The following is a 24578-nucleotide window of genomic DNA, read 5'->3' as shown; positions in this document are numbered from 1 at the left end:
GATGGTAGCCAGAACCGGTCCAAAGGTCAGCCAAAGTTAAGGCTCCTGATTGGCCAACTGGCATTGCATAATTTCTATAACGTTGCACTCTCATTGGTCGTGTGCCCAGTGTTGTGTGAATTATTTCAAACTATGGGCTCTATGGGGAGCTGTTGGAGCCTGTACTGGCTGCACTGCCAGTTGCCCACGTCCGTCGCCGCGCTCGCCACGTGCCCACTGCTTTTCTCATTCCCTTTCCACTCGCCGCGCATGCGCGCCACGCCGTGGCTACAGATATACCTAGCCGCGATTCTTGCGTACCGAGGACTCTAATGCTAGAGCATTAAAGGAGCATGGAAATGATCGGAATAAAATATGACGGGAGCAGTAGAAATTACGATTCTGACCCCTGTGATACATATTCGCACAAAAAGTTTGAGCGTAGCGTGTAATTCTGGCGCGCGAGGGAGCTTTGAATCTCTCGGCAGGAATGCCCTCTCACTCGGCTGCCAGCCGCAGCATACAACAATGACACATGGAATAAATCTCCAACTGACAGGAATGTATTTAGTCGTATCATATATATGCTGCAGACAGAGGCACAATACTGTTCACTAATTAACGACACCTCAGCACAATCGGAACAGAAACCATAACCGCGTACGATCCACCTAAACCCGGGCCGTCACGGCAACATAGAGGCCTAGCCACACCTTTTACACTGCCCGCAGTCTCGCTTTATGCAAAACATACGAGACAAATCATGTATGAACGCAAGTGAATGTCAAACGCAAATAAATAGCAACAGCGTATCAGTCGGTAAGTCGCCACGATTCCGGAGCTAGCAGACGATTCTGGCGGGGAGCGGACGCTTCCGGCAGCTAATGAAGTGCTCGGCCGCCTGACGTCACCACACGCCAGACTTGGCTTGGGGGAGACTGACGCCGCGGAGCGCATTCTTGCAAACTAATTTTCCCAGGAAATTCGCGCTTTTCGAAGGAAATATTTTGCGTGACGGTTTATGAAGGTAGTATGTTTATTTATAGCTGTGAAAAATGATTTGTTGAATGATTCACATGATTTCCATGCTCCTTTAATAAAGAGGTGAAACCTTGAAATACAGCAGCAGGCAGAAGAACAAGCCGCTTCCAGTTAGAAAAAGTAATAGGTGTTTATAAGAGAGTGATGACGAGTCGCATCCTCCGTTGTTCTTTATCGTAGGGAGTATTGGCCTGGTTCACATTTCATGCCTGGAACAGTGGATGTCTCAAAGAAGACGCCCTGGCTATGATATATGCGGCTTTACGTACGAGGTGGAAGAACAGCAGAAGGTTAGTAGCGTCGGACAAACTGCACACAATTTGCGTGTGTCGAATAGACTACTTATGCCGAATGTATATGGAGAAGACCGAAAACGCTCACAGGCCTTCAGGTGGTCAGCCTACTGTAATTACGTTTGGAACGCGCAAGGGGCTTTCAAAAATCAGCGGAATCGGCTTGTCAGCGATATCACACGGGCCTCTCGTTTTCTTAATCGCCCCTGCGACGAAACTCCCCAATCATCACCATTAAAATAAAGTTGTTGATCACAGTGTCCTTTTTTGCGACCGGAACAAAGTACGCAAAGCTCTCAACGTGGATACGAACATTTGAGCACAATTTCGTAACATTTATTTATTTGAACGGAAGCATCCCCTTGAGTTTGAGCAGCAGCGGCGGGGGGACTACACAGGAGGGACACGTGACAAGAACCGACAACGACGACTCCTCAAACTCAAGGAGTTGTTTCCATTCAATCGCATTCAGCAGCTTGCTTGCCTCCTCTACTTATGTTCAATTTATTTGTTTGTCGTAAGTTTCTTGTTTGGGGTAGTTTAGTAACGACTATGAGTGAACCACGGCATATATGCTAGTCCTGTAGCCCTATTATAAAATCCCAAGCAGCACACAATATTGGACCCATATTGGCTGGTAAGTAATAACCAATACACAGCATTATACACTCCTGATGATGCAACTCTGCAGATACTTTATGAACATAAATCTACATAAACATAAATGAATCAGTTGAGAGTTAGCAGTGGTGTTGTAGCTGTCTCGCCCTGTTCTTGACTGCTTGTGCTTCACTATGGTCATGTTTGCTATTGCAAACATAAAATAAAAGTCCGAAAGAAAAGACGAAAGAAAAACACGAAAAGAGCGACTTCGAGAGCTGTTCTGCTGACGCGGAGGAAACGTAATGAGGTAATATGTTCCATTCATGAGCTTTACATACTAGTACACATCACGACGGCAACCAATTATCAAAATTGTTCCTCAACTATTTCGTATTTTGGAACTTTAGTTGTCCAGCATATTATTTTAACTTGATGTGATTTCAATCTCGAGATATTTGAAGATTTCTGTTCCTCTACAGTTTGTTAATTTTGAAGCTGCACAGCCTGAAGTTCAAAAAGAAAAATGCCATATATCAGCATTTGGATAGTTTGTAAGTATCTTTTGCTGACATTTATAATTGCAGCTGTTCCCAGTATTGCTGATTGAGGGAAAGTGTAAATAGATTTATTTGCTAGCTAGACAATACGCAAGTGTCGTCTGAGCTATTCCCTGTTGTGAGCTATTCCCTGTTCGCAAGACATGAAAATTGATAAGTTAGAGCGGCACAATAATAGTACAGTGTAGCTTTGTTTTTGCTATTATTCGTATATGTACTGTCATTCGTGTGCATAGGGAAGGATATGTACAGCCAGCAAGGTAACTGCATAACAAATGCAGCCACACATATGGTTCAAGAGTTTAGATGACCCACTACATAATGGGCGTCCAGGCATACATAATTGTACTCCATGTACGATGCTTATGCTAAAGTATGACTTTCCCGCAGACTTAAACGTGAGTTTTGCAACAACGAAGTTTTGCAAGCAACTGTCGAATTGCGAACTTCTGACAGCGTTTCTCATTCCGACGCGGCGCGCTCGGCACCACATATGACGGTTCTGCGGGTGTCATAAAAGGCGGGGAGAGACAACAGGCGTTCATCGTCCTGGCGTTTGTCCAACTGGATGACTTGGTTACGTGCGTGGGGCGCAGACGGGATTCGTGGACCTCGGCTGTGCGTCCTGCTTCTTGTGGGCAGGTTGAACGGAGCGTACGAGGCCCGACACGCGAAATAACGATAACGCTGCCCCATCTCTTAGGCGAGAGCAGAGGCTTGGGAAGTGCCTGCCCTCCGCGTCCTCCTATTGGCCGGTATCCACGAGGCGGTGCCCCCCTCGCATTTGGTCAGCAAACGCAATGATAGTCGCGGAAAAAAATTCGTATCAAAAGAAATATACCATAACAAAAATTGAGGCAAGAAAATAGGCAGTGAATGTAATTTTCCATCACTGTCAGTGGAAGGGGCCGGTCGTAACGCTTTTGTGTCTTCGTTTTTAGCCTATGCTGCCGAAATTCGCGAGATGATTCAAAAGGCACAGCACGTGCTTTCCACCCGCGAGCCGCGCGCTCGTACAGCGTGCTTCTCCTAAAGCACACAGGCACTAGGTGAAGCCGACTTGCGGAACGGATATGCAATGTTGCCAGAAGCTGTCCGGATACGTTCCCTCCACGTGTTCTGGTCACTGTTCTCGTCACACAACTTCGCGGTTTATTGTTGTGAGGGAGGTAAAAATGTCAAAACAGAGATAATTATTCCGATTATTCGCAGATGACTGCGTTGTGTATCGCAAGGTATCAGGACCGAATGACGTTCTCTTACTTCAGAGAGACCTTGACGCTATTGCTGCCTGGTGTGCTACATGGGGCATGACCCTAAATACTAGTAAATGTAAAGTTTTTTAAATTTTAACCGCACTAGTCGCACAAGAATACATTCGTATGTAATAGGATCTGTCCCTCTCGCGCTGACAAATGAATACAAATAACTGGGTGTTTTATTCCAGTCTAACTTACACTGGGAGGGTCACATCAATCAGGTTGTGTCCAGGGCAAGTCGTACTTTGTTTTTTCTTAGACGCAACTTTAAGCGGGCGCCGCGTAATGTAAAGGAAACTGTTTTCAAATCATACGTTCTCCCCATATTAGAGTATGCTTCGGTGGTGTGGGATCCCCAGCAGGAATATTTCAGAAAAGGATTCAGGGAGTTCAGAATATGGCAGCGAGGTTCGTGTCGGGTAATTATTCTTTTCTTATCCGCTCTCATGAACTCATTGCCGACTTAAGGTGGGACAATTTAAAGAATAGAAGGCGACAATATCGATTGAAATTGCTGTACGATATTCATAGCGGAAACACTGGTCTAAATAAGGATGAATTTCTTCTACCACCTGTGTATGTATCGTCCAGGATGGATCATTCTAAAAAAATTGAACCATTGCGTTTTTCAACGAGTGTTTTAAAGCAATCTTTCTTTTGTTCCACCATCCCAGAGTGGAATTCTCTGCCCCAAGAAGCCGTTAATGCTGCCAATAATACATTATTTATGGCTAAGATTAGGTGTCTTATGCACTGATTCTTTGTTTTTGTTGTTACTCTTTTTTTTTTCGTTTCTACCATGTAATACTGTGTGTAGTCAGTGTACAATATTGGTGTGTTTACCTGAGAATGATGCAAGTAGCATCACCATTGTACTTCCTCACGGCGCTGCAGAGCTCTCTGAATAAATAAATAAATAAGGTACCGTGTCCATTGTAGATTGAATGTCTTAGGTGCGTTTTGATCAAGGCAACGAAATTCTACCAACAAGATTGCTAGCATTTTAAGGCATTTTTCTTTTGAAACATCCGTTTTAACGAAGTTACCTTTACAACAAAGATTTTCCGCCGTCTCCTGAAGTTCGTTATAAAGGTGTTTGACTGTATAGCTAATGCTGAAGGGCACTCCTTAAGAGGGCACCAGCAACCTCCTAAGGCAATGTCCTAATCAAGTTTCAATAATTAAGTTTTTAATTATAAAAGCTACGAAGTGGTCCCTATGAGAACATCTGGTTCCTTCGGACACCTGATACCGTAGCCGTTTTCAGAACAAAAATCCGTTAGATAGATCGTCCGCAAAAAATTCGTGAAGAAATATCATTTTTTATTTATTTTGCGCGCTCACCAGAGACGCGTCTTTCCTGCACTTCCAATGTGAGAGGGTGAAGGAGCACAGTGCCGCCTCATGCGTCGAAGATGAGCTTTAAAGTAACTGTAAAGTGAAATATGACCCCCTTGTTTCTGTGTGCGACCTCATATTGTTTGGTTGTGTGATGCTGCACACGGAGCCTAAGCACTCAAAGCGCGTTAATTATTACACAGCATAAATTAGAAAACTTAAATGGCACGGTTGGTAGGTGTTGAGTAAAAAATACAAATTCTTGTTAGAGAGGATTGAAGGCGTAAAAAAAAATAATAGAAAAGAAGGCACGCAAGCTCTGCGTAATTGAATTTTCTGTTACAATAATTTTATCTCCAACAATAACCTAAAAGGTACATGTCGTAAAATGTAAAAAGAACTAGTTTATAGTTACTTATTATAACCAATGACAATATGCAATTGCCACGCTTGGAAGTGCTAATCAGCCATGTAGCCCATAAGAGGATCTTGTAACAGAGGGTTAAGAAAAAGCTTGGAGCTTCGGCCAAGTCCTGTGCATGTGCTGACCTAAACAGGGGATGCAGCATATTTGTAGCCACCTTTACTGGTATAGTGTGGCTTGTCGCGGAGAGAAGTAGACAGGCAGACAGCACGGAGGCAACAGAACGAGACTGCACTCGGCTCGCTAAGAACTCGAGCCCGTGAGCGCGCGTCAACGTTTATTTTTGGCGCGTATCTTCCGGTGGCGCCGACCTGCGGCCGCTACAATAGCCTCAATTCTGAGGGAAATACAGAGCTTCTGCTTAGCGTGTGGAGAAGTATGAGCTTACACACGTAAACGAGCTGTCATTGAGGAAACAGTGTATTTTAACTTCGGGGTAATTAGCCCAGGATTGAGCCAGCACACTATCAACATCCATGACAGCCAAGAGGGACCATGTTTTAATATAAAGAGTATAGGGAATACATTAAACCATGACCATATCTGTTCTTGCCACAGGATGTAGATCATCTTCTGAGTGAAAGACCGACAACTTGCAAACATGTGAGCTACAGTGCGGTCTTCAAAAGTCCTGAGCTCGCACCAATGACTGCAATTGGACTGGGTATGAGGAAAAACATGGGAAATTTATGATGAGAAATTGAGAAAGGGTTACAAAGATGGATGTGCACAGGAAAGGTTTAAAATTTTCTTCACGTGCTTCAATGATAGGGATGCCTCTGAAGAGAAGCCTCTGTTGAAGACATTGGCATGTCTTTACCTGAGGCTCTTATACTGATGAAGTCATAAACTCACGTGATGTCTGATAGGGAAGATGATAACCTATGCTCTCTTAGAGTTTATGGACTGGAACATGTTTGTAGCAAACACCTGTTCACTGAAAAGAAAACATAAAAGCATGCATACATTGTGTTACATTGTGTTGTTCCTTGTTTGTTTGTTTACTGCTATCTCACACATGTTCGTTCATAAACACATGGATCAATAAAGCAATATTTACAAGCTTTGATGTTTGTAGAACGTATTTATTGTGTAGTGGCTGTCTGGTTACTCCAGAATGGTATATGGCAGGCCTCTATTGTGCATGAAAGGGATACAGTTGTGATCTCGCAGTGTTCAGGACCAAACCATCCAGTGTAGTCTGTCAAGGTGGCAGGCATTCAATGCTGCCCACAAGCACCTGAAAACAAAGTGAAAGCTTCTCCTTAGTGAAAGGTAAGAAACATACATACTGTCAGACAACAACTACTGCATCACACATCAAAAAGACAAAAACCTTTGCATGCTTCAGAAGGAAAGTTTTCCCTAATGGCATATATAGCACATGCCTTAATGACTTTTCTGCAGTGCTTCCCTGATGGTCCACAGAGTCACCTGGTAAACTGTTTGTGCGCGACTCCAAAACATTTCAGACATTACAGTTTCACCACAGATCGGGACGCGGATGAGAAAGGCGAAACTATCGACGAAATCTAAGAAATCTAAGTTAGATGTACAATACGTAAACACTTGTCATAACATGACAGTTTCCTCCCTGCATTCATGTGCTGCCGCAGTGATGGCCAGTAGCTAACTACTAGTTAAACTATCTGATTGTAGTTAAAAAGTAGTTATCAGCTACTTGCAGAAATGTAGTGGCAACTACTAGTTAAACTACTATTTTAAGTAGTTAACTACAGTAGTTAGGTTACTGAAGGCGCCAACTACTTCCAATTTTGCCGCAAGCTTTAGGGCACGATTGTGCTTCCGAATTTTGCCCTGAGCTACTTGTTTGGTGAGAACGGGGGTGCAGAGCAATTGTGTCGTGCATGTGTACTAAACCTTCACTTTTAATTAGAGGTGTGCGAATATTGAAATTTTCGAATACGAATCGAATATCGAATACCACACATAGGATAACGGCTTCTAAGAGTTAATTAAGTTAATTAAGCCCCGAAAACAAGCATCGTCACAGTTGTGTTCTGCTGATCCTTAGAAAAATGTCCCAAGTGCTAATGAGGAATATGTATTAATGTTTTGGCTTAGCATAGGGTATACATGCTTATATGCACATGTACAGTAAAATTATTTTTACAATGAAACAGTGTGCTGTTTTCATGAGGCAAGCTGAAAACCGCAAGAAAAAACTTTCAGTTCAAAAATCTTTCATGAACAGTGAACACCTGTGTTGGCATTGTAAAGTGCTGGTGAAACAGACAGAATGGAAGTGAAGAGCAATGACATGTTCAGAGTGTGGGATGATTTAGTGATGAGCACCTCAGAAGGAAAATGATGGTGGCAAGTGATCTCTTCTTGCATTGACAATGCCTTCCGCATTTGTCGTGAAGGCGAGAAAATGCACGGTTTCACTGCTCTCACGCGTGACATCACGCGTGAGACCATCGTTACTTACGGTAATGCATAGTTTGGAACGGCCTCATGCATTATAGCGCAGTAAAACTGCGATCCTCGACGATGTTGTATGGCTGTATCACGCGTGATTGTTTCCGCGACGTTCGTATTCAGCGCTCCTTTCATTTCACGGCGGAAATCTGCGCGCGGGCCTCAAACTTTGTCGCGCCGACGGCGACACGCGTGAGTCGCGAGCAAAATCGCTCCGTGAAGGTCCGGCTTAAGGCTATATATGCGTCTTGCTATCATCTGTAACAACAGCTAGCGCAGTTTCAAATGACTGCAGCGTTACTGTCGCCCTAGTTGGCGCTTTCATACGGTCGCAGAGCGCCGGAGTTGGAGAAACTATGTCGAAATATCAACACGTCCCACTCCTCGATTATTGCCGTCATCGCACGCGACCATGATTCTATCATATATCGCTGACAACCACAAAACGAAACCGAAAAAGACGCATTCGAAACGCAGGTTTTGGCTGTGCATGCAATTGGACGCTGAACAGCGGTGTTCAGCTCAACGTCAACAAAATTTCGATATTTAACCGTAATTTCACCGAACTGTAGGCCTCATACGAATGTTCAGCGTTCGCTAGCAATCCACTAAAGCCGCGACAGTGCTGACGATGTATGAAACGTACCGCGGTCTCGGGTTTCGGTGGGGCGGACTCTAAAATGGCGACCGCACACAACTCCGTACTAGTTTCGGTTTCGGTTACCGAACGTATAGCGACGCATTCGCAAACGAGCGTACCTGGGAAGCTCCGCGTGTCGCTTTGCAGCTGTTCTACTATTCATGTTCGTCGCCACAAAGTACAAAATCCAGTGCGCAGCCCGAAACAGCTTCGGAATAAGTTGCTGTGATATGCGAAAAAACAAGTCGAATACATATTCTAACTTTTACGAATATTCCAAAACTTCAAATATCAAATTTTCGAATACGAATATGAATCGAATATCGCAAATATTCGAAATTTCGAATATTTGCATACCTCTACGTTTAATGCTTGTCTAGTGAAGCCTCATATGCTGTGAAATAATTCTGCAACTTAGTTTATCGCGTAGGCATAGAAAGAATCCCGCCGCAAGCTTTGTATTTGACGATCGTAGCAATGGCTTGAGCCAAAGTTTATTATTGCTTGTGATTGATATTTAGGTGTCCAAGAACACTACAAGGGATTGGTGTTGGTGGACAACGTTAAGTAGTTATAGATGTAGTTAAACTACATTGCAGTAGTTAAAAAAGTAGTTTTAACTACTCCCCTGAAAAGTAGCTGAACTACTAGTTAAACTACTCAATCACAAAGTAGTTAGTAGTTATAGTTAAACTACTGTAGAAGTAGTTAGTGGCCATCACTGCTGCCGTTCCTCCCATTTCAAGGAAGCACTGAACTATATTACTATGTTGCGTGGCATTACACGCTCCTTTGACAGAACTCGAACAGGATTATATAGCACGAATAAAAGTGCAGTGAATATGATTTGCGGCTTTCCATTCACGCTTAATGGCCAGAGTAGTAGTGCAGGAAGGCCACTGCTAAGTTGTGTTGAGAAACACCGCTTCCTGTTTGTCGTGTCTAAATGCAATGTACGTGACCTGATCGAAAGTGACTGTTCTGAGTCTGGAACACGCAAACAGAAAATCACAACACAAGCCGCAACATTAACCGATAGGCAAATGAGCTGCGGGGAGGTTTACCATGGGACAAAGTCAACAAGTAATTCACGAAAAGTGAATGAGAGCATGAAATGTAACGTCCCTGACTGGTAGCAGGATGGTCCTGGTGTTAGCATTGACTGGCTTTTTCGTGGATTATTTGTTGAAATTCCGATGTGCCTGAGAACATGAACCATTCATCAACCGTTGGATCCTGATGAGGTGATGAGGTTTCGTAATCCTAATCCCAAAGAGACTCACTTTCTTGCATGTGTCCTTAGGGTTGTTCACTACTGAAGAAAAAAAAAATTAATGACAAGAAATATATAGTCATATCTGCTTTATAACGATTTTGCACAACAGAAAGAAGACGGCTGAGAGCATCTAAATTTTAATGAGACGAGACTTTTGCGCAGAAGGCTGCACTACTTCAGTTCTAATATCAAGTTACAAAATTCCAGAATATATAAGACTTGTTCTAAGGTAGAGAGCCAGTAGAGCGAGGGTTGGCACAAATATACAAATAAAAATACAAACATATGTAATAAAATAAAAAGGGGTACGACTCCATCACTTTCAAACAGACAAGGGATGAGTTGTGTTGCATAATACATGAATGATCACGGTGGCCAGGTAGGTAATTGTTTGGCGTAAGACACATTCACGGATTCACACATTCAGGGAAACAGTGCTACAGTGTCTTGTCAATTCATCCCTTGCCGGCTTGAAACTGATGGAGTTGTATCCCCCTTTTATTTTACTATATATTTTTGTATATTCATTTTTATGTTTATGCCAACCCTGGCTCTCTAGCTTACAACGTGTCTTATATATTCTGGGATTTTGTAACTTCATGTTAGACCTGAAGAGGTGAAGCCTTCTGCACGAAAGTGTCCTCTCATTAAAATTTAGATGCGCACAACAGTCTTCTTTCTGTTGTGAATCTCTACCGCGGCATATTTGCACATTGCTATTCTTCGTAGTACGATTAGTACCCAAAAATGTACAAAAGGCAAATTAACTGAACTAATGTACCGTACCTTCTATATCAGACAGTGGAGCTTCTACCACCCCATCCACAGGAACCAGTGTTTGGACAGCAAAAGCGCTTGAACAGGGAGATAGCAGTTTGTTTTCCACCCTGAAAGCAGAGGTTGTAATGTTGAGGACAGATTTAAGAGTGGTGCCATGACGTCTATATGACAGCGCCCATGAAAAGCTGAATATATTAGGTGAATACTGAAACTATAACATCATATTGCCATACCTGTTGGTGGCAGCTGGACTGCAGCTAACCTGTCGGTAATTTCTTCATGCACCAGTTGCAAGCCATTTTCATTTCCGCCTTCAACGTGCACCTGTGGTAATTCACAAGTTAGATTATCAACACTGTTGTGTTGTTAATCGTGGCTATATCAGAGGAAGCGCAGTAGGGCTGCTGCACAATCGATTCATGAAGCTTCCTATTTTTATATTTTGCAGTGACCCTCCAGGGCAAGCATGACGACAACCTCTACAAAAGTGAGACGTTTAATCAAAGCCCTGAGGCAGCAACATCAAAAGCCGGAGCAGACAGACCCGGCTTGTCAGACGCCAGTTCCTTTTATCGCCACCAAGTGTTCCACCTTCCTCGTGGCACACTGACGATCCCCATGAGACTTGCGGTGATGCCCATGTTGATGAAGCTGGCGGTAGGGTCGTTACAGCTCCTCCGCCGTTCGAAGAGATCAACACAGTCCATCCTGATAATGATGCACGAAGCACGATGATGCACGACCTGCTCCACGAAATGCTTGAGTGGTTATTTTAGTTCTGCGAATACTTCAGTACAAAGTTCAGGGCGCAACGAGCGAGCAAAATCCAGCCCTCCAAACACAGACCGAACAAACGGCAAAATTTCCCTGATACACACCAAGGAATGCTCCAATAACCCCAAAGAAAACCTACTAAAATTATAAATTACGGAAGAACAGGTCAGTTGACCCCCAAAAGTCAACCCAAACTCCGGGTTCCCAACTAATCCTGAACTGAAACAGAGACCCATAAAGAAACGTCTGCTCTAGCCCCTAGCTACAGGAGTAGTGTTGTGTCTAATCCACGAGACGGTGCGTAGCAGCAGAACATACTTTTATTCTGCTCATACCGAGCGCTCGACCCGGCAGCAGCATGAGTGAAGCACAGCCAACAAAAGACGCGCACACAGCAAAGCAAGCAGCTTATCTACCTTCTGCGCGGGGGGCGTGGTACATAACATACCGGTGCTAACTTAGACTGTTATTTATTTATTTGAAATACTTCTGGCGTTAGACTCGCCATGGAAGGAAGGACATACATAGTGCGCATATTCCACTACCAATAAAACGGCAACAACAACAAAAATTAATAAATTAAAAAGGAAAAACGCTATGCCAACAAACATGAAGCTGTACTCAATTAGCTATACATATGCATATATACACACATACATACACACATACACATATATAAAGGAAACACAGTTATGAGTCACGATAAAGTTCAGTAATACAGGAGACAAAAGAAGGGAGGGTGTCGCAATCATTGGCCGTCTGGTGTAACTTATTCCATTCTTCAATGGTTTTAGGGAAAAAGGAGCACCGTAAGCAGTTTGTTTTGAAGCGATATTGCACTAAATGTTTGGTGTGCTTTCTGCGACGACTACAAGTGTCGGAAAATTTCAAGTACTTGGCCTTGGGAATGCAAGTTTCGTCGTTAAGTATAGACCAAAGAGTTTTTAGGCACATAATTTTGTTTCTGACATGAAGATTCAGAAGCCCTGCCGACTGGAGCATTTGAGTTGGTGAGTCAAAACGGGAAAATTTGTTGTACACGAAACGAATGGCTCGTCTTTGAATCATTTCAAGCTCTTTTATTCTCGTTGTACCTTCCGGAAACCAAACGAGAGACCCATAATCAATTACCGAACGTACTAAGCTTTCATAAGCAATTAGTTTCACGTGTTTATCGGCATCGCAAAGACTTCTCCTCAACATACAAAGCTTTCTACAGGCCCTGCTGATAACATCGTTTATATGTTGATCCCACTTCAAATCCTCGCTAAATGTAAGACCTAGATATTTATGTTTACTGACTTGCTTAAGTGGTCGCCCATTGACGGAGTACTCAAAAGGAAGAACAGTTTTCTTTTTAGTTATTTTCATGTGCATACTTTTTTGCGTATTAATAGACATCTGCCAAGAGTCGCACCAACTTTTGACGGAGTCAAGGCATGTTTGCAAACATTCCTGGTCTTGGCGTGACCTTACTTCCCTGTACAACACGCAGTCATCTGCGAACAATTTGATACTAGAGATAACTGCATTTGGCATATCATTTATATAAAGTAGGAAGAACAAAGGGCCAAGGACTGATCCTTATGGAACTCCAGAGATTACATTCGAAATACGTGAGTTTATGCCATCTAGGTGCACAAACTGTTATCACACAACAAGTAGCGGCTCAAGCAATCAGCATTACAGTGATGCTTTCCTTTCTTGTATCTCACGGCAAAACTAATTCTTGGAGAATTAAACTCCATCTAAGAAGCCGCCCGTTCTTGGGAGACATGCTTTCTAGCCACTGCAGTGGACAATGATCAGTTTCAAAAGTAAAACGAGTTCCGTAGAGATAGCAGCTGAACTTCCGAGCAGCCCACACCAGGCAAGCGCACTCCTTTTCAGAAGCACTATAGGCTTGCTCGCGAATCGTTAGCTTGCGGCTAGCGTAGAGAATCGGATGTTCTTGTCCGCTTTCTTCCTTTTGGCACAAAATTGCCCCTAATCCACGGTCACTAGCGTCACACTGGACAAAAAAAAGGTTTGTCATAGTCTGGAGCTCTTAGCATTGGCTTACTAACTAGTGCCATTTTCAGTTCCTGAAAAGCCTTTTCTCTTTCTTCGTTCCATCTGATGTCATTCGGCTCCCCTTTTTGCAAAGCATCAGCAAGAGGGCTGGAGATACCAGAGTAATCCTCGATGTAATGCTGGTAGTAACCAGCAAGCCCCAAGAATGTCCGCAATTCTGACTTAGTTTGTGGTCTTTTGAATTCCTTCACTGCGGCTATTTTAACGTCCATGGGCCGTCTTTTACCTTGCCCTATAATGTGACCCAGGTACTGCTGAACGCAGACGATTAAACACAGCCCTTAGATGTGTTAAATGATCCTATCAAGAATTAGAGAAAATAGCTATGTCGTCCAAATAAGGGAAAGCAAAATTTTCGGTTCCTCTTAAAACTTTGTCCATTAGTCTTTAAAAGCAGAACGGAGCGTTCTTTAAGCCGAAAGGCAACATTAGGGGACGAAATGTACCTAAGTGACAGATGAAGGCAGCATATCTGCTCGCTCTCTCGCTTAGTGGGACCTGCCAATACCCACGAATAAGATCCAAGCTGGATATGTAGCGTGCATTGCTAATCTGTTCCACTCTTTCTTCAATGTTTGGGATAGGATAAGGCTGGTCTCTAGTAATAGCGTTCAGTTTGCGATAGTCTATACAGGGCCTAGGAACTTTCCCAGGTGCCTCTACTAAGAAGATTGGAGACGTGAAGTCGCTATCTCCCGGTTCGACAATATTAACCCAGTGCCGCAAAACAGTGTGAACGCTCCAGTGAACTCAGTTGAGTCCACCATCCCCTCCAGAACCACATCTGCTCCTAGTGCGCGTAGACAACCCACCAAGAAACTTCGGAACGTCACTAGGAGGTATAACACCAGGAGCTCTCGGTGACTGGACATGGACAATAACAGGTCTGCTTCCTTCCTCAAAGCACGTAAATTAATCGATAAGAAAGCTAGATTTGTGTCTCATCTTCATTACTATTCCGACTGCATAGCACAAAATATTGTTCCCAAAGGTTTGCTTGTTCATGCGTCCCCAGCATTTACATTCCACTCTCCTCGAAGCTCTAGAAGATGGTCTAGCTCATTAAAGCATGCATCCATAGAATTGTTAAAAATTTTGCGTACTGAGAGTTCGTACCGAATTAAGGACATTGACAACCAACTACGGCAACTAGCACTAACACTACGGCCCAACGAAGTGACGGAACTAAGAATCTTTGCGTCTGATAAGCTCTCAAAACTACAATCTGTAAAATCCAAGAAAGCTAAACGTGACAAGCTAGACTTCACACCTGTTAATGATCTCAATATCTGCAATATTTTAGCTGATATTACATATCGCACGGCATGCTCAAATGACATAGTTTTTAATGTGTCCAGTGCCACGCTAAATGAAGCTGATATTAGTGTTTTGTCTAAGGGTCTTAGCTTTGTCCCCACCCCACCTTCTGTTGATGAGTTCGACATACTGAATGATTTACAAAGCTTAGGTAGGAGGATGCATTTGCAGACATTTTTTCATGGCAGTGCAATTACCAACACGAACCCTTTTAAGAAGCCCTTCATTTGGACCCCTGACGCATCACAAACTAGTCCCATGATCGACAACTACATCAAGGCGGTCTATAACGATATCAATAAGCTAGTCGGCGAGTCAATTAACGTTAAAAATCCTAACTTATCCAAAGCTGAGAGGATTGCTTTACGTAATCTTAAAACACGGGATGACATAGTGATCAGGCCTGCGGATAAAGGAGGGGGAATTGTGGTCATGGACACTTCCGACTATATTAATAAGGCAAATAAACATCTCAACGACACTACTTTCTACAGGGTTCTTGATAATGATCCTACACCCTTGTTTTGTCAGATAATCATCAAAAAGATTTCCGCACTCGCTAATGACAAGTTAATTCCACGCCACATAGCAGAATTCATCAAGACTAAAAACGTTAATCCTGGTTCATTTTATCTCCTTATAAAAGTCCACAAGGAAATTAACCCTGGCAGAGCTATAATATCAGGCATTCACACACCAACAGAAAAGATTTCCCTTCTGATAGACCATTGTATAAAACATGTACCTCCGCTACTTCCTTCATACGTCAAAGACACAAATGATTTTCTCCTTAAAATTAATTCTATCAACAACCAGTTCTCAGATCTGACCAATATGACACTGGTAACCATGGACGTAAAATCACTGTATACTAACATCCCCCAAGATGAGGGCCTGAATGCAGTGGAATCCTTTCTAGTTTCTTTTCCCTTCGACATCCTCCACACTTCTGCGGTCATCCCACTACTTGAATTGGTCCTAAAGTATAATAACTTTGAGTTTAATGGCAGACATTTTGTCCAAGTACATGGCGCAGCGATGGGATCCCGCGTGTCACCTAACTATGCAAACCTCTTCATGGGTCAATTTGAAAAGAGGGCCCTTGAATCGTTCCCCGTACAGCCGCTCATTTTCTTGAGATACATCGACGACATTTTTGTTGTGTGGCCAGGTGACAACTCTTCCTTATTGTCTTTCTTTGAACACTTCAACTCCTTGCATAGCACTATCCAATTCACCTGCAACTATTCCAATGTTTCAATCAATTTTCTTGATGTCACTGTCTCCATTCGGTCTGGAAAACTAGTCACCGACCTTGATAAGAAACCAACCGATAGACGCCAGTATCTTCATTTTAGTAGTTATCACCCCAACGTCCAGAAAAGAAATATTCCTTTTGGGCAGTTCACACGACTCAAGCGCATATGTTCCAATACCGACGATTTCCACAGACGCGCTCACGAAATGTCTGCTGATTTCAGGAAGCGTAACTATCCCAGCAATCTAATTGAAAATGCTTTCACCAAATCATGCTCGCTGGACAGAGAGTTACTTCTTTCCAGCCAACCTAACGAGGAACACAGAAATATTACTTTCGTGACCACCTACAACAAAGCCCTTCGTAACACGAAAACTATTTTCCAGCGCCATCTTAACATTCTACACAGTGACGAAAAATTGAAAGAACTATTTCCTTCTGCACCCATTGTTACATTCCGCAGGTCAAGGAATATCCGGAATATCCTTACTTCTTCGCGTTTGCGCCGTACTACAACACCTGGTTCGGGTCCCTGCAACGGCACACGCTGCCAAATTTGTAAACTTATTTCTACCTGCACCTCGGTCTCTAGTACCATAAACAACTACACCTTTCAAATTAAACAATCTTTGCACTGTAACTCCTTTAACATTTGTTATCTAATAACATGTATGAAATGCAATGTTCAGTACATTGGTGAAACCTCCAACACCATGCGTCAGAGGTTTTACGGTCATAAATCCGACATTGTCAATAATCGCCCCACTCCCGTTGCTATACATTTTAATCTTCCCGGGCACGACATGGATACACACCTGTCCATTGCAATTCTGGAATCTGGCTACACCACCGATTGCAAACGCAAAAATCGCGAGTCCTTCTTCATTTCTAAATTTGCTTCTTTAAAACCACGGGGACTAAACGTTCATGGCGGTCCTCCATTTACCTTCTGTTCTTAGCATTCTTAGCTCCATTTTCCCTTCAGCCCATAAGGTCACCCGTACCTTCCCACGCAGTTCAACAAAAGCTGTGTTCCCCTCGTACACGGCTAGACATCCACCTGTGCCCCCGTTTTTTCACCACCAAATCTTTTGAACCCCAATTCTCCGAATGTCTCATTTACCCGTACACCTTCTCTTTCCTGATTCTTATGTGACGGTTGCTCACGTGATGCATTGTATTACTGTCTGGTTGTTTTGTGTTTACTTGGTTCTGGAAACCTGTGTTATTGTATCTGTTCACTTGGTATATATACTCGTGTCGCACTTAGTTGTGTAACCTGAAGAAGTGCAGTCTCTTGCACGAAAGTTCTTGTTCGAATAAATATTAGTTGCTCCTAACCGTTTTTCATGTTACGTGTGTGATCAAGCATTTTCTTAACCTCTTGTCCGATGATGTCCTTCTGTTTGGGTGAAAGACGGTAAGGCTTTGCTTGGACGACAGCCTCTGCCGAAAGCTCGATGTCGTGTTGAATGAGACTGGTTTTCCCAGGTCTTTTAGAAAATCGGTCGCCAAACTCTTGAATTACTTCTTTCAAGTCTTCAAATTGACTATTTGACAATTTAGTTGTCTTACAAGCCTTCGCTATAACTTCACTGACTGAGAATGTATCCGCTGTTTCTGGTGTCTCAGCAATTCCTAGTGGCATCTCTTCAGGCACATTTACAGTGAGATTAACTATGCACTGGCGTTCCACGTACGGTTTCGTCAAGTTTACATGATAGATCTGAACCTTTTTTTTTCGTTTTCCGCTTGAACAGCTACTTGAACACATACTTGAACAGCATAGTTCGTATCCGAAAGTTTGTGCAAAATTTCGACAGGGCCTTCCTAATGAACTTGAAGCTTGTTTTGCCTAACAGGTCTCAAGATCAGTACCTTATCCCCCACACTGAACTTACGTTGCCGGGTATGTCTGTCATAGTAGCGTTTTGTTCGAGTTTGAGCCTCTTTCATGTTTTCTTTAAAGGGACAGTCGCATTATCCGAGGTCAATTTCGAAACTAATGCGAATTCTAATTCCTTGCCGACCACTGAAGTGGGCCCGAAAATACCATTTCGATCCGCGGCGTACTTTTCGCGCAATCCGATGAAAAAGAAACCGGAATCCTTGCGCCCTCGCTCTCTAAACGTGGGAGGAAACGTCACCCGGATAAGGCCAATCAGCGCGCGCCCTGGTCAAATGCGAGCCGCGCGCCAGTTTGGCGATCGCGAAGCGAAGGGAGCAAACATGGAGTCGGAAAACGAGAGTGATGTTTCTCTGTCTGAACCCATAATAAGGAAGGAAGGGGAGATTCTGACGAACATGTTAGCGGTAGCGGCGACAAGTTAATGCTGGATGATGACCCATACTCTACGGACCCAATGCCTCTGGAAGCCGCCGACCATCCACGAGATGTGGCTGCGGCTAACCCGCGGGATGACATTTTTAGGTGACGTATCTCTTTGCATGGTTGCCGTCGGATGTGCGAAACAGTTTAGAATGTTGAAATCGGCAGGTGTCTGTCTGGAGTCTGCGACTCACAGGAGCCTGACGAGAGCCTGTGTTACCATTCTGTTGCCAGGGTGGTAGAAATGTGCAACAGTGCCACCGTGCAGCGCATAACACAACACCCATTACTCAGGGACATCTGGCTCCGTAGAGAGCTTCTAGTGGTGTACGCGCCTCAATTCTGCCGCTATGATCAACATTTTATGCGACTCAATCCCCAGGACCACAGGTAAGCCTGCTGCGCGCAGTGCTCTCCCGTTTGCTATATGATTACGACCGTAATGAATTTTTCGGTTTAAATGACCCCCCATCAAGATTCGGAAGGGTAAACTCGGGTGCTAGTCGGGTGTTTTTGGTTATGCAAATTGTCGCACCTAAAGTGGACAAGGGCTGTATACAAAAGGGCGACTATTCTCAGCAGCTTTTTGGCCTACACAAGTTTGTCCCCCATAAATCATAAGCGTGGACGACAGCCTTGGAACAATCCAGAGAATCTTGGTCCAACAATTCCATTAGGAAAAGTGAAGCAACACAGCCGCCTCAGCTAGTCTCGACATGCTCTCAATTATGCCAGTTAGCCATGGCCTGATTGGCAACACAAAACCGATTGATTGGCAGATATCCAGTGGGAATTTTAAACTCTGAAGGAAAGTCTTACAAGTCTGAAAACAGAAGCATTTGAGGTGCCAATGAAGAGTGGAAGCATGTTACAGAAGAATGTAAGAGTAACGTGTTTTGGGAGAAATTGGATTTTGCCGAAATTGGAGGGAAGCTGGTTTGGGAGGGAGTTAGCAGGTTGGAATCGGGCTCATCCTGAAAGAGGTGGACATTTTTTTGTTGTACTATGTTGCACATCTGCAAACCTTCCACATTCAAAATGCGGTAGACGCCGGAACTAAGGAAGGAAATCACAGGCTTTGAACTCCAAGGTCGGGATAGTGTCTGTTCTTCTGTTCTGGCCATTGTCTTCCCAACACTGCGGAAGATTTGGCAGGTGTGCAAATGCCCACAAGATATGATGCTAAACAAAAAGAAATGTCATGTGGAGTTGTCTTTTCCAGCTGCCTGAGGTTCACGGCATACTCGTCATTCACAAGATGGCCTGGATGCGTTGTCCAAGCAATCAGGAGGATGTTCCCGTCTACGTCTTATCAAGGCTATCAGCGTTAGGACCATCGAAACAAGAGTGTCTTGACAAGGGAGACAAGCTGGTGCATACTGATGGCTGGAACTGGAGACATGTAGTGGCAAGATGAAAATTTTGCTGACATAGGCACACTTCGTGCAAGTAAGCCCTCCCTTGCCTCCTATCAGAGGTTTTCGAGAATACTATAGGTGTGTGGTGTTCTCGAAAACCTCTGATGGGATGCAAGGGGGATGACCAAGGGCTCACTCGCACGAAGTGTGTCAGCAAAATTTTCGTCTTGCAGCAATTTTCGTCTTTTCATCATTGCAATGTGGGGGATGTTTTGTCTTGTCACTCTGTATCTCCAGTTGCAGTCAACAGACTGTCTACCCGTCTGTACAGCAAAAACTACTACACGTGGCCAGTATTAGCTCTTGCATCAAATCCAGACTGTACTGCACTAAGTTAGTGCCGAGGTTGGGATATTTCGAACTCTGTGCAGATTGTCAATGCGGTGTAGTGACGGGAATAAAGAATGACCCTATAATTGTATCGATTTATTGTACTGTGGAGTATGACGGAGTGGGAATAACAAAATAGCTTAGGTTTATTTGCCTCCCATTATGTATGGCAGGCAAATAAACCTAAGCTATTTTATTATGTTCTGCTGTGGTTCTAAATTAATGTGGGGTGAAGTCTGGGTGGTTACAGGTATGCTGCCACTGGGATGTTAGGAGGGTTCATGTTGGCAGATCCATATCTGGTGTACTAATACGCTATGCAAGTATGTGTCCTTTGTTTTCTTCTTCCTGGAATCGGGGGATAACAACTCCCTTGTGAGATGCGCCGTGAAGTGGGTCCCCAGCACTTGCTTCAGCCATGACCTCCGCATCTGAAATATGGCCTTGAGTGTTAACACTGAAAGGAATACGTTGAGGGCCTAGCGGGTACAATAACAAACATAAAAATGACTATGCAAATAAATCTTCCCCTTTGCGGTCCCTGTTTCACGGGCACAGTTATTTTCGACATTACGTTATAAACGCTGGCAGCCACATCACACAAGATTCCTTTCACGGGATTCGACAATTTTCAGGGCTCGTACATATCAATTATGTTGTGGGACGTGCAAAAAGAATTGCAATATTTTCGTGGCTTGACAAAACATACCAAATCCAGCTGATTCCGTTGACGTGCTTGCTGCCGCCTGAAATAGAGCCAGAAATTAGCAACAAGGCTGCAGTAGAATACTGATGCAACGTGAAGTGTCTCGGACGTAGCCAAATACATATTGTGATGTTTTCACATCCCTGAATGCTGCCATCAGGCTTACACTATGAACTGTAGAAACATCCACTAGCTGCAATAACATTAGAATAACGCTGTCATGTGGGAGTGTTACGTTACTCCTACATAATACAGGCGACAATTAGCACAGCAACAACGCACCAATCTTTTTTCTCGAGAGTACGCGTACTATTGCGTCAGGATGCTGCAATCATTGTAATATTTTGTGTACAATAGTAGGCGGTGTGACTGGGTGTTACAATCGGCGGCGAGGCCAGGTGTTCGCGATGATGCTTACTGTGACAACTGATATTTTTCATCGCAGCGTAGCTGTGACCACGCAAGATTGTCACTTACCTCCGTTACTGGTTCCTGCCCTTGTTCCTGATCGAATATGGTAGGCACGGCGTCAATCTTCAGCCGCTTCCGTTTCTGCCGTAGCCCTAGCCGAACTTGCAATACATCTTCATCAAAATAGGCGTCGTCGGAGAAATGACAGGAACAGACGCGTGAAACATTCAATCCTTGGGCCACACCACAGTAGTGGCTGGCGATCGCTGCCTCCCACTTTCGTTCCGTCTCGCCATTGCGAGGTCGGTGAAATGTAAGCTCGGGATTCGCGTTATAAGTCTTTGTGCACCCGGGCACGTAGCACCGGTGTCCTGGCTGTGAAATCGCACGTCAACGGCGTGAACTCCTAGGGCACACGCTGTGGTTCAAGGTACTTCAAAGCAAATGCGACAAGACAACAAGAAAAAGGGTCAGACGCGCGCTCAGACACACACAGAACTCCGGCGGGAAGGAGCGCCTCCTGATGGTTGGTTTATCCGGGTGACGTCATCCAGTGTCGGCGCCTTGCGGGGATTGCCGTGCGCGCCGGAAGCGCGAACATTTAAAAATCGTTTCTGAGTCAACCAAGTGGATTTGTGCGGAGAAAATTCGCCGGCGTACATTGTGAACGACAGGGAACATGACCATAACAGTTCCGGAACACGCTTCCGGATGCGACTATCCCTTTAACAACACCTTGCATGAGGTGCATGCGTTCTAACAAATCAAGTACATACTGCTCTACTGTCAAAACTTCTCCCTGCTCTTCCCACAGTTCCCGTAACATTCTAATGGGAGATCGTAGGGCGCGACCATGTACTAGTTCCGCAGGAGTGAAGCCTGTGGTTTCATGACACGCAGTTCTACAGGCAAATAGTGCTGCATAGAGGCACCTATCCCAACTCTTTTCATTCTCAAAACATAACGCCCTCAGAGAGTTTTAGGCCTGAAAGCCATCTTTCTACACTGTTTGATTGTGGGTGATAAACAGAGCTGTGGACTACTTTTATACCACATCTTTGAAAGAAGGTGCTCGTCAGTTCGCTACTGAAGACACTTCCTTGATCTGATTGAATTTCTGCGGGAAATCCAACTCTTGCAAATACTGATAATAAAGCATCCACAACTTCTGGTGAAGTTACTTGTTTCATGGGAAACAAGGAAACTTTGTTGCGGGGCAAATCATTGTCAAAATCTCCTTATTCCCCGACTCAGTAACCGGCCGTGGTCCTACCACATCAATCACAAGACGACAAAAGTGTTCAGTTAGTATCGGTACTAGCGTTAGCGGAGCTTTACCCTTTTCATTAGGCTTACCAACCCTTTGGCACATATTGCATGATCTGACATACTCTTCGTCTGTCTTGAAGCAACAAGGCCAATAGAATTCTTGTAAGAGTCTCTTCTTAGTCTTTTTGAACCCTAGGTGCCCCGACCACGCATTTGTATGGCAAAGCTGAAGGGGGTTTTCGCGATATTGTTGTGGTACTACCAGCTGATTAAAGACGCTCCCTCTCTTCCCGTAAAAGCAACGGTACAGAACTCCTTCCTTCAAAAAGAACCTCACGTTCCTTTTCTCTGTTCCTTCGTTTGCCCAGAAATAGGACTCTTTCAAGGTAGGATCAACCATTTGGTGGTCAATTAACGTTTGCCTCTCGACCTTCAGAAGATTTGTGAAACTACTGGTTATACTACTTGTCTTGTCTTCGGCGGGACCTTCGTCTTTACCGCATATTTCACGTCGTTCTTTCACATCTGTGGTTTCCACAGCAGGTTGCTGTGTTTCTACCGGCTGCTGCGGCGCTGCGTTTTCGTCATTCATCTTTAACTTGGAAGCTAGTTCTCTAGTATTTGATCGCGTCAGAGCGTGAACTATACCTTCACCATAGCACAACCCCTTCGCCTTGAGGAGCTCATCTGATCGATTCGCTTCGGTGTGCAGCTCCCCGAACGGTCCCTTAATGTGGTCTGTTCTTCTACCACTGGCTTAATTCAGACTCTTTCACCGGTAAAATCCCCACTCTGTACGTATGACGGGTGTACAATATCCATGGTTGAAGCAGAATCACACAAGACCCTGCAACTCTTGCCATTGACTTCCAATTACCGCATGTAAGGACTCAACAGCACTGTGTTGTCAGCATCTTCGCTAACATACGAGAAAACCACTTTCGGTTTAGGACATCTCGCTGCAATATGCCCTGCTTGATTGCAGTTGCAGCAAACCATTTTCCGTTTTACTTCGTAAGCTCTGCTTTTAGAGTATTCCCTGCGGCTATCGGTTTCTACAACTTTAGGAACTGTCTCTTTCCTCTCTTTTTCTTTAGAAAACTGAGCTGGTTTCTTCTCATTCTCGCCGTACGTCCTAACTTGACGATCTTGGCGACGCGCTTCTCTGCGCATGACGAAGTCCTGAGCGAGCTCTGCAGCTCTTTCGACTGTCTCAACATCCGTTCTGTCCTGAACCCAGAACCTCAATTTGTCGGGCATTCCTCGATAGAACTGCTCTAGACAAAAACACTCCAGAACTTTGTCCTTATCCTTAGAAGCATCCGCGCTCTTCAGCCACTCTACCATTGTGGATTTAACGTTGTACGCGTACTCGGAATGACTTTCGCCAGATTTTATTTCTAAACTCCCAAACTTTTGCCGGAAAGCTTTGGTGGATAACCTGTACTTTCGCAAAAGAGCTGCTTTTACTTTTGCGTAGTCGTTCGCATCCTCCCTACTGAGGCGGGCAATCACACCGGCTGCCTCGCAAGGCAGTACTGACAAGATACGATGAGTCCACAAGCTTTCAGGAATATCGACTTTTTCGCATGTCCTTTCAAAATTTACCAGGAATAGGCCAATATCATCCCCCACTTTGTAAGGTTGCAAAAGCTTAGATATCTTGACTTTGCCATAATCGACAGCACTAGCCGAACTATGTGACGTTTCTAAGCGCTTCATTTCGAGCTCTAACCGTTTGAGTTCAAGCTAAAATTCCATCTGCCTATGTTCAGCTGCTTTCTGTTCTGCGGCCTCGACCTCTCTTTTTTTTTTTCGAGAACTTCGGCCTCTCTCTTTTGTTCCTGAATAACATCCGAAGCTTCTCTAAGCTCGTCCTGCTCTACCCCTGAAGCCTGAATGGTGGCTATAATCTGAGGCTTCCTCATGGATTTCGCAGCCTCTAGCCCCAGTTCCTCGCAAATTAACAAAAGATCAGCTTTTAGCAGGCACTTTAAAGGGACTCTGACCAGAAACTGTGGGAGCTCTTTCGTACTTGTAGTCGATAAAGCACCCAACAAG

At 44.2% G+C, this 24578-nt stretch overlaps 2 long non-coding RNA genes across 4 annotated transcripts; one reads left to right on the top strand and one right to left on the bottom strand.

Moving 5' to 3' along the window:
* The first annotated feature begins 1213 nt into the window (after positions 1–1213).
* LOC135392968 (uncharacterized) lies at positions 1214–6538 on the top strand. The gene is made up of 3 exons (XR_010422344.1): positions 1214–1310; positions 2396–2467; positions 6053–6538. It is a non-coding gene; the product is annotated as an uncharacterized LOC135392968 (long non-coding RNA).
* LOC135392967 (uncharacterized) lies at positions 6369–11223 on the bottom strand. 3 transcript variants are annotated; one of them, XR_010422343.1, is made up of 6 exons: positions 11177–11223; positions 10866–10956; positions 10639–10739; positions 9860–9891; positions 6555–9778; positions 6369–6431 (listed from the first exon to the last, which is right to left on the bottom strand). It is a non-coding gene; the product is annotated as an uncharacterized LOC135392967 (long non-coding RNA). The 3 variants fall into 3 exon arrangements; XR_010422341.1 differs by having other exon boundaries at positions 10866–11217; XR_010422342.1 differs by having other exon boundaries at positions 9860–9888; positions 10866–11217.
* Positions 11224–24578: the final 13355 nt, after the last annotated feature.

This window comes from Ornithodoros turicata, chromosome 4 (assembly GCF_037126465.1).
Source record: "Ornithodoros turicata isolate Travis chromosome 4, ASM3712646v1, whole genome shotgun sequence".
In the NCBI taxonomy this organism is placed as follows: Eukaryota; Metazoa; Arthropoda; class Arachnida; order Ixodida; family Argasidae; genus Ornithodoros; species Ornithodoros turicata.
The sequence above is the reverse complement of the archived record's forward strand: the minus strand, read 5'-3'. Positions and strand labels throughout refer to the sequence as shown.